We start from the raw sequence: 16,778 nt of genomic DNA on the forward strand, positions 1-16,778 counted from the left end.
GTTAATTTACTTTGAGAAGGCATTGGGTGAGATTTCCAAAAATTCCTGAATGACTTTAACGCAAGGGACTTTTAATGGCCCTTGAGCTCCTTAACCACTTAGGCCCCAATCCTGCACATCTTACACTGGTGCTTTACTACCATGGGTAGTCCCAGTATTTTAGGTAAAATACACATTCATACCAGCTATTTGTTTTAAAATCCTTCCCCTTCACTCCCCTGGGGCCCAAAGCTTTGTTCCCACTGCCAAGGCTGGCTCTAGGACTTTTGCCACCTCAAGCAAAAAAATGTTGGCCGCCCCCACTTTCTCTTTCGTGCTCTCCCCCCCCCGCCTCCGGCTCCGCCCCAACTCCGCCCCTTCCCAACCCCTTCCGCAAATCCCCACCCCCGCCTCCTCCCCAGGGCGTGCCGCATTTCCCCCCGATTTCTTCCTGCAGCTACCCCACAATCTAGCTCACGTCCGCTTTGCCTGCTCCCCTGAACATACCGCCGGTCCGCTTCTCCCCACTCCCTCTCAGGCGAGGGAGAGGCAGCGCGTTCAGGGGAGCAGGCGGAGCGGAGGTGAGCGAGGGTGTGTGTGTGTGTGTGTGTGTGGGGGGGGGGGGGTAGAGGAACCGCTCCCCGCCCCAGCTCACCTCCGCTCCACCACCGCTGCCTCCTCCGACCGCGCTGCCGTTCGGCTTCTCCTCCCTCCTTCCCAGGCTTGCCGCGCACCAAACAGCTGGTTTGCACAGTAAGCCAGGGAGGGGGGAGAAGCGGAGCGGTGGCGGCACACTCAGGGGAGCAGGCGGAGCGGAGGCGAGCTGGGGCGGCGGGGGCACATTTCTAGGGGCAGCATGGCCGGCGCCGGAATGCCGCCCCTAGAAATGTGCCGCCCTAAGCACCTGCTTGTTTTGCTGGTGCCTAGAGCTGGCCCTGCCCACTGCTAAAATTAAAATACTTTGCTTAAAGTTTGGTTAGTATGTCACTGGTCCACATGGGAGGAAAGTTAAGCACCTGTGTAAATGCTTTCTATGGTTGGGGCCTTAGTGTGGAAAATCCAACCCCTTGTCATTAATGTTGTATATCTGAAGATTAATTCTTATATTTTGTAATCAAAATTTAGGAACAGATTCTTTCAGAAAGAATTCTCTCTGTTTAGATAATTAATTGGACCTAACTGGAATTGAGAAATTTATTGAAAATGGATATATCAAGGTGTGGAGTAAATCTTATGGCATGAAAAAAATCAGCTATAACATTTTCCTTTATCATTCAAAAATAGAGCAGGAAGCAATCACCAAAGACGGTATATCTCCTTTGCAAATTCTAGGGGGAAGCAGAACATTTCCATAGAATGGATTTCCATAGATTTCTTAGGCCTGCTCCTGCATTGCCTTTTCTCCCTAGAAAAGAACAGTAGTTGGTACTGAGGAGGGGACATAGGCAGGGCCAGTGAAACCTCCATTGGGTTGAAATCTACAGGAAAACAGAAGACTTTTTGGCACTCCATTTCAATATGGTGATCTCCTTCGCCTCCTAACTCACTCCAGATGCTTACAGCCAGTCTTTTCCGTGCTGTGTTGCCATTTGGCTGACTATTTGCCAGGTAAATCCTTCTATCTGCTTGGTTGTTGCTTAAAAGTATAGCGTATAGAGTGGGAAAAGTATAGAGTGGGAATTATGCTTGGAGTTTGCAAGTTGCAAGTTGTAGATCGTGGCTGTGCAGTTGATTCTGTATATAGGCACTTTTCCTGTATTTGCATGTCTCTGACCTATTTTATTTTTTCCCCTCTCCTCTGTTCTTCTGTGTGGTCTGAACAAAAGTGAGCAAATGGGAGCAGCTGAGTATTTGTTTATTAAAGGGAAGTAAAGCAAATTACTCTAGATTGTACTTGATCAGATGATTCCAGTTTACTAAATCAGCACTCTCTGGAATTAGACCTCAGATGTTTATGGTTGGGGATCAGTGTCAGAGGGCTGATTAAGGTGACAAGGAAAAATAAAACTAATGGAAAAGGAAGAAATTCAGACATGGCATCCCAGGAGTAAACATCACATCAAAGGATCTGCCTTTTTTATACCCAAAAGAGTTTCACTGTATATTTTGAGTAGAATGTACTACTCGAGAAGTAAAGTGACCTACTTTGACTCCATCAAATCCCATGCTCCCTTTGGGCTACCCAGAGCTGGTATGGTTGTATGTTACTTTGTCAATACATTTTGTATTATAAGTGACAGCTTTTAGTTTCCATTAAGATATCATATTTCATTTTAAAAGTATTTGACAGCCTTGATAACATGCACTGGAAAGAGGGAAGGATATGAAGCATGTGATGCCTGTTCTGTTATGGGACACTTGACTAATGATGACACATGTCACAGACAGTGCCAGATTAATAAGAAAAGATGTCTCTATCTTTAGTTGCTCTGAAGGGTTTTTTTCCCCCCTGAAGTCTTTTGGATGGATTCTAGGAGAGGATGGACAGATAATGAAGATTTTGACCACTTAAGAGGAACAATGATTTGCTCTAGTGTTTCTTATTTGAAACAATGGGAGCTATGATGTGTGTCCAAAGCAAGGTTCAAACTGAGAAGTTTCAAGCAGAAACAGTATCCCCCAGATTAAAATTAGTTTAAACCTGATAGCTAGAGCTGGATGAAAATCCAAATTTTCATCCTGTAGGAAATTCCAGTATTTTGAAATTTGTTTTGATCCTGCATTGGCACAAAATGTTGAAATCTCAGAAGATGGTGTAGAACATAATGCTTAAAAAAATCACTTTGTTTCTACATTCCTGAAACAAAATATTTCATTTTGGTTTGTGGAACCAAATCAAACAATTTGTTTTGACTTTGTTTAAGAAGGAACAAATGGTGCATTGTGGCAGTTCAGCCAGAGCGGAGATGGTAGTGCATCTTGAGAGATGTAGTCCAGTTGGGGAGTCCATAGCAGAGAATGGGGGCATGAGGAACTCAAACTACAGCTCCCATAGGGCAGCATGGCAACTCAGGTGGATGCAAATTAATGGCCAACAGATCCCAAACTTTGAATCAATTTGACAAAAATGAAATGTTTTAATTTGGGTCAGCCTGACAAAATGAAATCTTTTGTTCCAATTTTCTCAATGAAAAACTGGAAAAAAAAAAAAAAGCAAGCCTGATGAAAATTTCACTTTTGTGGAAATGCATATTATATTGAAAAAAAAGCAGATGAAAAATTCCTAACCAGCTTTATTTGCAACGCAGCACATTGCACAAAGAAACGGAGGCAGAACTTTATCCCACTTTTCACCACTCAACTAACCCAAACATCTCCAACATCTGAACTCTCTCTCTGCACCATCTTCTTGACCTTTTTAGCTCCCTTCTCCTCCCACAGTACAGGGCTGGCTCTAGGCACCAGCTAAGCAAGCTGGTGCCTAGGGCGGAGCTGCTAAAGGGGCGGCACTCCGGCTGTTCCTGGGGTGGCACTCCAGCAGCAGCCCGTTGGCGGCAATTTGGTGGAAGCTCCCTCCGATGTTCCTGTTCTCTCGGGCAGTGGGGTATTCAGCAGGTTTGGGGTTTTTTTCCTGCTTGGGGCGGCAAAAAATGTAGAGCCTCACCTGCCACAGTATACCTTGCAAAGTGCCTCAAAATACAACCCTCCTATTGAACCTTCATGCAGTCTTCTTCTCCCGTTTCTTTTTGACTGCAACCTGCTTGCTCCCAGACACACTCCAGCTTGCTCTGGCTCATCCCCCTTTCCTCCTTCAAGTCTCAGGGCATGTCTATGTAACCTTTCTGCCATGTGGAGTCGCAGCAACAAGGGATGGGTTTAATGTCTAGAGGTTTCTCTTAACTATATAAACTAGAACTGGCTTGAGCCTCCACCCAGCAATCTGGTAAAATTGAACAGCACCCGGGTCTCTTCTAAGAGCAATACTTCTCCTCGTGCAAGCACAAGGGGACCCAACAAAATCAAACTTTTATTAAAAGGGAAAATGGGCACCCAGCATTCTTTTGGGAAAACACCACGGCCACAATTGAAAAGCATGTGACAATAAGCAAATCCAACCTCACGTTGTGTTGGGCAGTGTCCTTTGTCTCAGGTTCTCACTTTATGGTGTGAAAGTCTATCAAAAAGGGTCCCTTTACACACCAATCTATTTTCCCTCCACTGCACCACAGTGGTCCTTGGTTAGTGAAGAATCAGAGTTCAGAGGTGCACGCTTCACCTTCCACCCCTTGTTGTGGCAATTCAGCAATGTGTTTGCTGCTGCTGCCTTGCAACTGACTCACAGCTGCCTCTTTCTCTCTGCCACCACTGACTCTCTACCACCGCACCATGCTACTGCTGCTGCCACTTGCTGCCAGGTCACGTTCTGAGATTCAACCATTTAACCAAGCTCGCTCTGACTTCAGTCCAGTTTCTTGTCACTGTTCCCACACAGGCACTACATCTTGCTCAGCAGTGAGGACTGCTCTGGGAATCACAAACTGGGAGCAAGGGCTTTTAATTGATTCTAATCAGCTCTGTCACTAAACACTGGAAAGAGAAAGATCAAATGGTATCTAAGGGCTTGTCTATAATACCGCTTAAGTCGATGTAAGTTACATTACTTGGGGTATGAAAAAGCAACCCCGCTGAGTGACGTAACTTACATCGACTTAAAGCAGTGTCTACACTGTGCTATGTCAGTGGAACACACCCTCCCACCAACATAGCTGCCACTTCTCACTAAGGTGGAGTAATTATGTTGATGGGACAGCACTCTCCTGTCGACGTAATGCTGCATGGCACAAACCTGCATGGCACTTCTCTGTTTCTACCATCTGACAGAAGAACGGAGAACTCTTTGCTATTCTCATGAATCAACACAGTGAGATAGTATTCTGTATATATTTACAGAGGGTCTTTGTCTTCACTTCATACATCTTTCTCTGGTACTGTATATTATTTTGTTTTTGGAAACCAGTGAGACCCGCATTAAACCCAATCAGTAAATAAAATCTTCACACAACATCCATATTCTAGTCACAACACTGACCAGTTGGTTGTGTACACTTTGTGCTTTTTTTCCTCCTGGGAAAGCCTCTGAATAAATCAATACCTGTTTTTTTCAGCTCAAGTATTCTTTAGCTCCTTCAGATTGCTTAAATGTGGTGGTGGGTTTTTCATAAAGTAGGTGGCTGTTGCTGAGATATGGTAAGTCACACCATCTGGAGATAAACAATACAGTGGAATCTTTTAAGATAGTGTGCTATCCTGCAGGGAATGCAAGGCATTGCTTATATGAACTAATCTAGCCATAGCACAAATCTATTGTTTTGATATTGCCCTATCCCCCACTGTTTGAGCACTTCAGCTGATAGCAGGCATCGAGCTCTCTTTGCAACTCCTGTGGAGCTCAACTCCATGGGCTAGCAGTAGAATGTTGGAAGTTCAATAGTCTTCTCTGAAACTATTTGTTTCTGACAACTTTCCTTTTCCTGTCAAAAACTGTAACATTATCTCAGCCTAAATGAGTGACCAGCCCATAGCCCTTAGAATAAAAGAGCAGACTTTAATAGAAATTACAAATGTAGCCTTTCCTTGTGTAGCTATAACTGTAGACATTATGAGGTATGACACAAAATTACATAATATGCACCATCTAACAGTTGCACAGGTTCACTTGTCAAGAAACTCCTAGTGAGAGCCATCACAATATACTGCCACTGAATTTTCACCTGCTCCTGATGTACATGCCTGTGGCTTACTGACAGTGCATTTGGCAAAAGTGTTGAGGAATTTAAATAATCAAAGCTAGCCCTGTAATTGTGTTCTCACTTCAGAGTTTTATCAAGTTTCTGCAAAATTGAATAGGTGTCCTGAATGCCATTTGAATATTTCAGATGTTAGCATTCTAATAGATTTGATTTGTACTTAATGCTCTAAAGGTAAAAATAAATAACATATAATACAAGACTCAGTTTAAGGAGAAGAAAAGTAAATATTTGACTTAATCTTCAACCAATTACACTTCGTAAAATAATACAGTTCAGCAGAACTATGTGAAAAGAGTTGCAGCTAACATAAAAGTTTTGGCTTTGTAATAGTTTCATTTAAAAAAAAAACTTATTGGAGTTTATTAGAGGAATAGAACTGTTCAATTTCTTTTCCAGCAGAATTCCTTCTTTTTAAAATCCTGAATAATTGAAATCAAAACATTCTCAAATATTTTGAAACAGGAAAGAAATCCCAAAATGTTTCAATTTCCCATGGAATGGAAATTCCAAGTTTTGATCATATCTAGAGAGGAACACAGTAGGTTTGTCCTGGAGATTACACCTTAGGGAGTTTTCAGAGAGGTTATGAAGATCTCTTCACAAAGAATTCCAGGTTTAGCAAAACACTGTTGTTCCAAGATAATAACATTAAGTTGGGCAATCCTTCTGAGATACGCCACTTTCCAGGTCCAGTCCTTTTGGGAATAATGTAAAAATAGTCTCTGGAAGTTTAGCATTCCTGTCAGAAGGAAGTTTGATACATATTAGAGTATAAGGGACAGAATTTCTGTTCCTCGGGAAATTCCAGTATTATGAAACTTTTTCTCCTGGTTTGGGGAAATGTTAAAATGTTGGGGATTGTGTGTGTGTGTGTGTATGTGTGTGTGTGAGTGAAATGGAAACAGAAAATGTTGTGACATTTTCAAAACTTCATAATGAAATATAAAAAATAAATCCAAAATTGTATGAAATCATAATTCCAACAAGTTTTCAAAACAAAATGAGAAAGCTGAAATGAATAATTTCATCGTTTTCCATCAAATGTTATCATAGTGGATACACTTCTGCAAAATACCTTGATTTTGATTGATTTTTTTTCCCAATTCTTCCATTAAATCTCAGGCTCTCCAGTTCAGTAGATCAGTATGCTATTGCATTTTTTACTAAAACAGTAGAATAGTTTAGTGGTAGAAATGAAGTTCATAACCACTGCTAAGCATTGCTAAGCCTCGCAATGCCAACGGCTGGCAATAGTTATTTTAATTTAACATATTAATCTAGTTTTCTTTCTTTCTGTCTTCCCTTCTTCTCTGTCCCTCTTTAGTAACTTCTATTCAGTTTCTCCTCTATTTTCTTTTGCTTCAATTTTAAAACTTGAAATATACATGAACATTCTTTTTTCATCTTTCTAACTTGCCTTTTCTAATTCTTAATGTATTCAATTTCATGTTTCCAGCTTTTTGTTTCTTTTTGTATTTTCTCTCTCCTTTGTCAAATCTTCCTACCTTGTGGAGCTCCTCTTCCTCACTCCTAGGCTCAATTCTCTAATCACTGCAGACAAGCAATTGTCATTGAAGCAAATGGAAATTGCTCAGGTTCTGCTACTGGAAAATTTGGCCTCTTATTTTTTCTCAATATTCCCTCTGATCTTTCTCTTCCTTATTCTCCCATTTCTATACTGTTTTTTTCTCTTCCCCCATTCCTCCTTCTCTCCATAATTCTTTCTTTTGCTTGCCATATTATCTGTTTCCACCTCTTTCCCCTTATTTCAGCTCTTTCCTGAGCTCCTTTTCCATGGAAGAAGAAAATGCTTTTATTTTGCTCCCTCCACTCTTACTTGGGGAAAGGGAGTCAATGGAGAGAGAACTCTTCCTTGTCCTCCTTTTGTGGGCTCCTCGTATCACTGACTGGTGGGGTATATTGAGGAAGGGCTACATTGGGTGCTCCTGAGGGGCATAGCTCCCTCGGGTCAAGAGGACTGAGAGTAGGGAAAGTTCTCCCTTTGCTAATAACAAATAGCACTTGACCGTGCAAACATCTATTCCGACAACAACCCTGTCCAGCAGATATGATCCTATAAGAATCATTATCCCCATTTTAAAGATGAGGAAACAAACAGATAAATGATGTGCTCTTTCCTTAAACTACAGTGACTTCTGGCAGAAGAATTTGGTTTCTCTCCCATGCCATACTTCATATCCTGTTACTAAATGTTATTGCTGCTTTCAGTTAAAAGATAAAAATGCAGACTACCTACATTTCCTAACAGTGCTTTTACCTCACATTAAAACTGAGAAAACTTCCTTCATGACCTGCTTTCTCTGGCAGCTCTCATTAGAGAAGGCCATCCATTATTATTTGTTCTTGTTGTTTTGAACATCTTTAAAATCTTGTTGGAAAAGGATTCAAATCATTGCTAAGAATGGGAAAAAATGAGACTTTTAAAAAAATCTGTTCATAATTTATGAACCTATACAGACTATTGGGAATATGGGTTAATCTAGTCACAGATGGATTATATTTGCAATGTGCAGCAAATGTTTGTTCTCATGGATAGATTCTCATTGTTTTATTATCTACCAGACACCACAGTACAGTTTTGTACAGAGCTTAGACTGAATGAAAGGGATGTGGAGCTGACTTTCATCCGACCTGGAGCACAGAACAAAGAAACCCTCTTTGGTCTAGAGAGGCTGCAGCAGTGTGTCTGTTTTATCACACTGGACATGGACTTGGAAGTAACCCTGGAACTCCCACTAAAGGGGCTGGCAGACATCAGAAATAAGGAGGTAACATACTTGCTTTTCTGGGGGCGAATGGAGGGGGAGTGGAGAAATGAGTCCTTATCGCTTGCCTACTCAGCATCCCCTCAATCTATGAAGAAGTATTTTTGGGATCTTCAGTAGAAATTATGCTTCTGGCTGAAGTGAAAATGATAAGGCAAAAGTTAGCAACAAAAGTGATGGAGCTCAGGAGAAAATGGAAGAAAAGCATCTTCCCATCCCCCATGAAGTAGAGACAAGATCCATTCTGAAATGGCTAGACAGGGGATGATAGACAAAACCAGGAAGTTCCAGGATTTTTTAAAAGAGAAAGGTGAATGAGGTAATATCTTTTATTGGACCAAATTCTGTTGGTGAGAGAGACAAGCTTCTGAGCTTTCACAGAGCTCTTTTTAAACTGCCCCAAAATAAAAAGCTATTACCATGGTAAAACCTACATTCCTAATTCTACCCTGAGATACAGGGCAAAGCTACCTACTCATCCTGAAATCAGTTGGAGCCCCCTGACAAATTTTGCTCTAAATATCATCAATTAAATCAATCAGTCAAATCAATGAGTCAAAGTGAATGAGTGTATTATCCTTAGATATGTGGGGAGGACTGTTGTGTGACTATTTTGTCATGTTCCTTTCTGCTATTAAAAAGCTGTATGGGAAGGTGTAAGATTCAGCTAGACGTATGTAACTTGTGAAGAACTTTGAGATGCTTTAGATTTAAAGCCACTAGTGTAGACATACAACTAGGTTATTTTTACTCCCTTTTGTTTTGATCATATTGTATTGCTCAGGCCATATAAAGTAACTGAACTCTGGTCTTAACTGGCCAACTGAGAATTTGCCTATCATAGGGGAGTTGTCGGTTGGCTTAAAAGTAGCATATGTAGCTATTATCCCAACTGTCCAGTTTCTCCATCTCTCTCTTTATGAAGTTCTGTGGTTCTCTAAAAACTGTTCTGAGAAATTTAATTGACACACAGCATTGCATCCTGATTTCATTATCCAGATCAGTAACTGTCATGCAAGTGTAGTTTGCATAACTATTGGCCAGTGTCTTGCCTTGCTCTTGTCTTGTTTGCCTGAAATCAAATGTTTCATATACCACTTTTCTCAGAGACAGAGAAGAGAGGTCAATTGGAACATTAATGGCTTTTCACAAGGTGATCTTTATGGCTGCCAGGTGTGTGGTTGGGCAGTGAATCACAAATATCATTTATTCCTCCACTTACTCCGCTAAGTATAGCAGAAGTGCAACTTCTTAGCTTTAGACTTTGATTTTCAAGAACATTTAATGGGTTTGAATGTTCTTGTGCTTCTCCAGTTCTGTCATAATTGAGCAACTGTGCAGTTGTCATGGGTATTAGAAGCTTGGAAAGCAGTTGAAAAGGCAATAAAAATGCCAGATACCCCCCCTCCCCAAAACAAATGAACTTTGTTTGTTTTAAAGCTGTTTCAGGTTGTGCCTTTCTATTTTGTGTTCTTTCAAACTGTTTAAGCCCTGCTGGCTCTTCTATGTGCCTTTCCATTGTAGATTCAGTGAACTATGACCCATTCAGATATTTTCAGTAGCTTAAGATATGGGCTGTTGTAAAACTCCAACATGGCTACCACGATTTCCTATTAGGATCATATGCCTCCATCGAAGATGGTTCTTGCACTTTCAAATTTGTAGCTGGAGGAAGTTCCAGTAAGCAGTCTCACTTCAATTTAATGAGTGTAAGAGCTTTATTTTCATTTACTACTGATTCTTTTTTCTCAGCAGAGGTTCAGTAACCTTGACCCTAAAATGTTATTTAGATATATCAAGGTATAGGTTTAATGAACTATTTTATTAACAAAGCTTGAACACACATCTGTTAACCCTACTTTTTCAAAGAACTCTTCTTATTTTCACCAGTAACTTGCACACCCTCTCTCTCTCCTGAAATATTGCCCCATGTTTTGTTATGACTTAGACAAGACAAAGACCAAATCCTGAGAGCCACTGAGCATTTGCTAAACCATGTTAATTTCCAATTGACTTCAGATTCTGTCTTAAATCAAAACGGATGTGAGTTCTCTTACTTTTGTGTATCTATATTGTCCAGTCTTTTTTTTAAAGGAATACAATTTTAGGTGACCTCAGTAGGAAATGGTGTACTCAGCACTTCCAAGGAATTGTCCTGAAAGTTCTAAACAAAGAAGAAGTCATTTGTTACAGCCCTTTATTAAGTATAATGTGCTCATTCTCTACTTTCCCACCTCCATGAACTGTCTTGAAACAGTATAGAGGAAGAAAGCCAAGCCTCTGACCATTCCTTACACACCTGATCAAGATAGAGAGTATCGGTCATGCAAGACATGTTTTCCTCTCTTTGTCCAGACAGCAGGTCTATGGAGTCCTGGTTCTCTACTCTTCTCTTCCCATCCCCATCCCCACCACATCACACAGTCTCAACTTTCAAGAGTGCATACATTTCTGAAAATTGTATCTCTTGCTGAAATTGGAGTTGGCTTGATTGTGTGAGAACAAACACTGTAGGAGAAAGGGACTTCTGAAACCACTCTCCTCCCAAAAAACTGCACTGAGTTATAAATAAATAAAACACCTACACTTTGATATCTGAAAGTTGAAAACCTGTCATGGATGTAGTCCTAACTGAATAAAAGTGCACAGCCTTAATCTAGAGGAAATTGGCTATATATGATTCTCTAAGCATTTGACAATTCAGATTCTGAACATGCAAAGTGGACAGACAGCTGCAGAGGCACAGGAGCCAGCAAACAGACCTGTAAACAGGGGGGTTTGAGTGAGAGTTTGCAAGGGGAGTTTGTGGGGGAAGACTAGAAGAACCAGGCAGAGGAATAGACAGGCTAGTGAAGGGAGTGTGTGGTGTTCTGGCAGTGTTTTCGTGCTCGTTGGGGGGCTTGTTTTGCTATGGGTGGGTGTTTTGGTTTGGTTTGTGTTTCCCAGACTATCAGGATTTAGGTGGGAAGGTTATGACAGACACAGAGGCAGCAGTGGGAGTGACTCAAGTAGTGGAAGACACAATGAAGGTGACTGGATGTAGAAGCTGTGGCATGTACATGATCCCGGAGGGGGTACCTGAAAAGAATTTTGTCTGCATAAAGTGCCACCTGATAGAGCTGATGGACGAGAAGAATCTAGGATTGGAGATTGTCATAAATATAAAGGGAAGGGTAAACACCTTTAAAACCCTCCTGGCCAGAGGCCAAAACCCTTTTACCTGTAAAGGGTTAAGAAGCTAAGACAACCTCGCTGGCACCTGACCAAAATGACCAATGCGGAGACAAGATACTTTCAAAGCTGGGGGGGGGGGAACAAAGGGTTCTCTCTGTCTGTGTGTGTGTTGGTTTTTGCCAGGACCAGAGCAGGAATGCAGGTCAGAACTCCTGTAAACAGTCAGTAAGCAATCTAGTTAGATATGCGTTAGATTCTGTTTTATTTAAATGGCTGATCAAATAAATTGTGCTGAATGGAATATATGTATGGGTGGGGGAGATGGGAACAGGGAATGTGGGTAAGGAAATTGGAATCATGTTTTGTTAAAGGGGGAGATGGGAACAGGGAATGGGGGTAAGGAAATTGGAATCATGTTTGGCTAAGGGGGAAATGGGAACACGGAATGGGGGTAAGGAAATTGGAATCATGTTTGGCTAAGGGCAGGAATGGGAACAGGGACACAGGTGTAAGGCTCTGTGGTGTCAGAGCTGGGAAGGACAGGAGGATACTAAGGAAGGAAACTGGAATCATGCTTTCTGGAAGTTCACCCCAATAAACATCGAATTGTTTGCATCTTTGGACTTCGGGTATTGTTGCTCTCTGTTCATGTGAGAAGGACCAGGGAAGTAAGTGGGTGAGGGAATAAGCCCCCTAACATTGTATATTCCTGTTTTTATGTCTTTTTGTAACTTAAGGTTTAGCCTAGAGGGATTCTCTATGTTTTAATCTGATTACCCTGTAAGGTATTTACCATCCTGATTTTACAGAGGTGATTCTTTTAATTTTTCTTTAATTAAAATTCTTCTTTTAAGAACCTGATTGCTTTTTCATTGTTCTTAAGATCCAAGGCTTTGGGTCTGTGTTCACCTATGGAAATTGGTGAGGATGGTTGTTATTTCTTTGTAGTACAGTGAGTCACAGACTAGAACTTACTACTTACCAGTAAAGTGAATCAAGTGATCCATATTCTTCTTGGAAGGGATAGTAAGTACTGATTAACTTAATACGGTACATTTTGATTATTTCTTTTTTTCTTAAATCTTACCCTGAACATATACTTGGTTACTGATATCCACAAGCAATTGGTAGTTTCACTGATCATTAAGTGCATTAAAACAATTTTAGTTAGTACTTAAGCTAAATGACAAGTAATTACAGTAGCCTATATGAAGTAAATGACAGGTTTCAGAGTAACAGCCGTGTTAGTCTGTATTCGTAAAAAGAAAAAAGAAAAGGAGTACTTGTGGCACCTTAGAGACTAACCAGTTTATTTGAGCATGAGCTTTCGTGAGCTACAGCTCACTTCATCGGATGCATAGCATATCGTGGAAACTGCAGAAGACATTATATACACACAGAGACCATGAAACAAAACTTCCTCCCACCCCACTGTCCTGCTCGTAACAGCTTATCTAAAGTGATCATCAAGGGAGGGCCATTTCCAGCACAAATCCAGGTTTTCTCACCCTTCCCCCCGCCCCCCCCCACAGACACAAATACAAATTCACTCTCCTGCTGGTAATAGCCCATCCCTCTTTGAAACCTCTCATTATAATGCGCATGATAATCAAGGTAGGTCATTTCCAGCACTAATCCAGGTTTTCTCACCACCGCCACCCCCCCCCACACACACACCCCTCCAAAAACCACACACACAAACTCACTCTCCTGCTGGCAATAGCTCATCTTACAATGTGCACAGCAATAATCCAAGTTTAACCAGAACGTCTTGCGGGGGGGGGGGTTGAAGGAAAAAAAAAAAAAACAAGGGGAGATAGGCTACCTTGCATAATGACTTAGCCACTCCCAGTCTCTATTCAAGCCCAAATTAATAGTATCCAATTTGCAAATGAATTCCAATTCAGCAGTTTCTCGCTGGAGTCTGGATTTGAAGTTTTTTTGCTTTAAGATAGCGACCCTCATGTCTGTGATTGCGTGACCAGAGAGATTGAAGTGTTCTCCGACTGGTTTATGAATGTTATAATTCTTAACATCTGATTTGTGTCCATTTATTCTTTTACGTAGAGACTGTCCAGTTTGACCAATGTACAGGGCAGAGGGGCATTGCTGGCACATGATGGCATATATCACATTGGTGGATGTGCAGGTGAACGAGCCTCTGATAGTGTGGCTGATGTTGTTAGGCCCTGTGATGGTGTTCCCTGAATAGATATGTGGGCACAGTTGGCAACGGGCTTTGTTGCAAGGATAGGTTCCTGGGTTAGTGGTTCTGTTGTGTGGTATGTGGTTGTTGGTGAGTATTCGCTTCAGGTTTGGGGGCTGTCTGTAGGCAAGGACTGGCCTTTCACCCAAGATTTGTGAGAGTGTTGGGTCATCCTTCAGGATAGGTTGTAGATCCTTAATAATGCGTTGGAGGGGTTTTAGTTGGGGGCTGAAGGTGACGGCTAGTGGCGTTCTGTTATTTTCTTTGTTAGGCCTGTCCTGTAGTAGGTGACTTCTGGGAACTCTTCTGGCTCTATCAACAATCCATTGGTGATCTTCCTGATAACACCATCCTGGCCACTATGGATGTAGAAGCCCTCTACACCAACATTCCACACAAAGATGGACTACAAGCCATCAAGAACACTATCCCCGATAATGTCATGGCTAACCTGGTGGCTGAACTTTGTGACTTTGTCCTTACCCATAACTATTTTACATTTGGGGACAATGTATACCTTCAGATCAGCGGCACTGCTATGGGTACCCGCGTGGCCCCACAGTATGCCAACATTTTTATGGCTGATTTAGAACAACGCTTCCTCAGCTCTCGTCCCCTAACGCCCCTACTTTACTTGCGCTATATTGATGACATCTTCATCATCTGGACCCATGGAAAAGAAGCCCTTGAGGAATTCCACCATGATTTCAACAATTTCCATCCCACCATCAACCTCAGCCTGGTCCAGTCCACACAAGAGATCCACTTCCTGGACACTACAGTGCTAATAAACGATGGTCACATCAACACCACCCTATACCGGAAACCTACTGACCGCTATTCCTACCTACATGCCTCCAGCTTTCACCCTGACCACACCACATGATCCATCGTCTACAGCCAAGCTCTGCGATACAACCGCATTTGCTCCAACCCCTCAGACAGAGACAAACACCTACAAGATCTCTATCAAGCATTCTTACAACTACAATACCCACCTGCGGAAGTGAAGAAACAGATTGATAGAGCCAGAAGAGTTCCCAGAAGTCACCTACTACAGGACAGGCCTAACAAAGAAAATAACAGAACGCCACTAGCCGTCACCTTCAGCCCCCAACTAAAACCCCTCCAACGCATTATTAAGGATCTACAACCTATCCTGAAGGATGACCCAACACTCTCACAAATCTTGGGTGAAAGGCCAGTCCTTGCCTACAGACAGCCCCCCAACCTGAAGCGAATACTCACCAACAACCACATACCACACAACAGAACCACTAACCCAGGAACCTATCCTTGCAACAAAGCCCGTTGCCAACTGTGCCCACATATCTATTCAGGGAACACCATCACAGGGCCTAACAACATCAGCCACACTATCAGAGGCTCGTTCACCTGCACATCCACCAATGTGATATATGCCATCATGTGCCAGCAATGCCCCTCTGCCCTGTACATTGGTCAAACTGGACAGTCTCTACGTAAAAGAATAAATGGACACAAATCAGATGTTAAGAATTATAACATTCATAAACCAGTCGGAGAACACTTCAATCTCTCTGGTCACGCAATCACAGACATGAGGGTCGCTATCTTAAAGCAAAAAAACTTCAAATCCAGACTCCAGCGAGAAACTGCTGAATTGGAATTCATTTGCAAATTGGATACTATTAATTTGGGCTTGAATAGAGACTGGGAGTGGCTAAGTCATTATGCAAGGTAGCCTATCTCCCCTTGTTTTTTTTTTTTTTCCTTCAACCCCCCCCCCCCAAGACGTTCTGGTTAAACTTGGATTATTGCTGTGCACATTGTAAGATGAGCTATTGCCAGCAGGAGAGTGAGTTTGTGTGTGTGGTTTTTGGAGGGGTGTGTGTGTGTGGGGGGGTGGCGGTGGTGAGAAAACCTGGATTAGTGCTGGAAATGACCCACCTTGATTATCATGCGCATTATAATGAGAGGTTTCAAAGAGGGATGGGCTATTACCAGCAGGAGAGTGAGTTTGTATGTGTGTCTGTGGGGGGGGCGGGGGGAAGGGTGAGAAAACCTGGATTTGTGCTGGAAATGGCCCTCCCTTGATGATCACTTTAGATAAGCTGTTACGAGCAGGACAGTGGGGTGGGAGGAAGTTTTGTTTCATGGTCTCTGTGTGTATATAATGTCTTCTGCAGTTTCCACGATATGCTATGCATCCGATGAAGTGAGCTGTAGCTCACGAAAGCTCATGCTCAAATAAACTGGTTAGTCTCTAAGGTGCCACAAGTACTCCTTTTCTTTTTTCTTTTTATGAAGTAAATGACATCTCCAAATACTGCACTTATTTATATGTTATATATGTGAATAAGTTATGGTGATACTTATACTTCATTATGCATTTACTCATATTTAACTATATTGATCATGGACTTTGTCAAGGATCCATCCCCACTCTGAACTCTCAGGTACAGATGTGGGGACCTGCATGAAAGACCCCCTAAAATTATTCTTACCAGCTTAGGTTAAAAACTTCCCCAAGGCACAAACTTTGCTTTGTCCTTGAACCCTATGCTGCCACCACCAAGCGTGTTAAACAAAGAACAGGGAAAGAGCCCACCTGGAGATGTCTTCCCCCCAAAATATCCCCCCACGCCCTACACCCCCTTTCCTGGGGAAGGCTTGATAAAAATCCTCACCAATTTGCATAGGTGAACACAGACCCAAACCCTTGGATCTTAAGAACAAGGAAAAAGCAATCAGGTTCTTAAAAGAAGAATTTTAATTGAAGAAAAAGTAAAAGAATCACCTCTGTAAAATCAGGATGGTAAATACCTTACAGGGTAATCAGATTCAAAACATAGAGAATCCCTCTAGGCAAAACCTTAAGTTACAAAAAGACACACAAACAGG

The 16,778-nt window shown here is 41.9% G+C and overlaps 1 long non-coding RNA gene across 2 annotated transcripts in view; it reads left to right on the forward strand.

The window, feature by feature from the left end:
* Positions 1 to 1,068: 1,068 nt before the first annotated feature.
* Positions 1,069 to 16,778, forward strand: part of LOC141982418 (uncharacterized) — a 46,159-nt gene continuing 30,449 nt past the window's right edge. For both annotated transcript variants that reach the window (XR_012638068.1, XR_012638069.1), the window contains exons 1-2: positions 1,069 to 1,587; positions 8,313 to 8,518. This is a non-coding gene — a long non-coding RNA (uncharacterized LOC141982418). The remainder of the gene's footprint in view (positions 1,588 to 8,312; positions 8,519 to 16,778) is intronic.

This window comes from Natator depressus, chromosome 1 (assembly GCF_965152275.1).
Source record: "Natator depressus isolate rNatDep1 chromosome 1, rNatDep2.hap1, whole genome shotgun sequence".
NCBI classification, from domain to species: Eukaryota; Metazoa; Chordata; order Testudines; family Cheloniidae; genus Natator; species Natator depressus.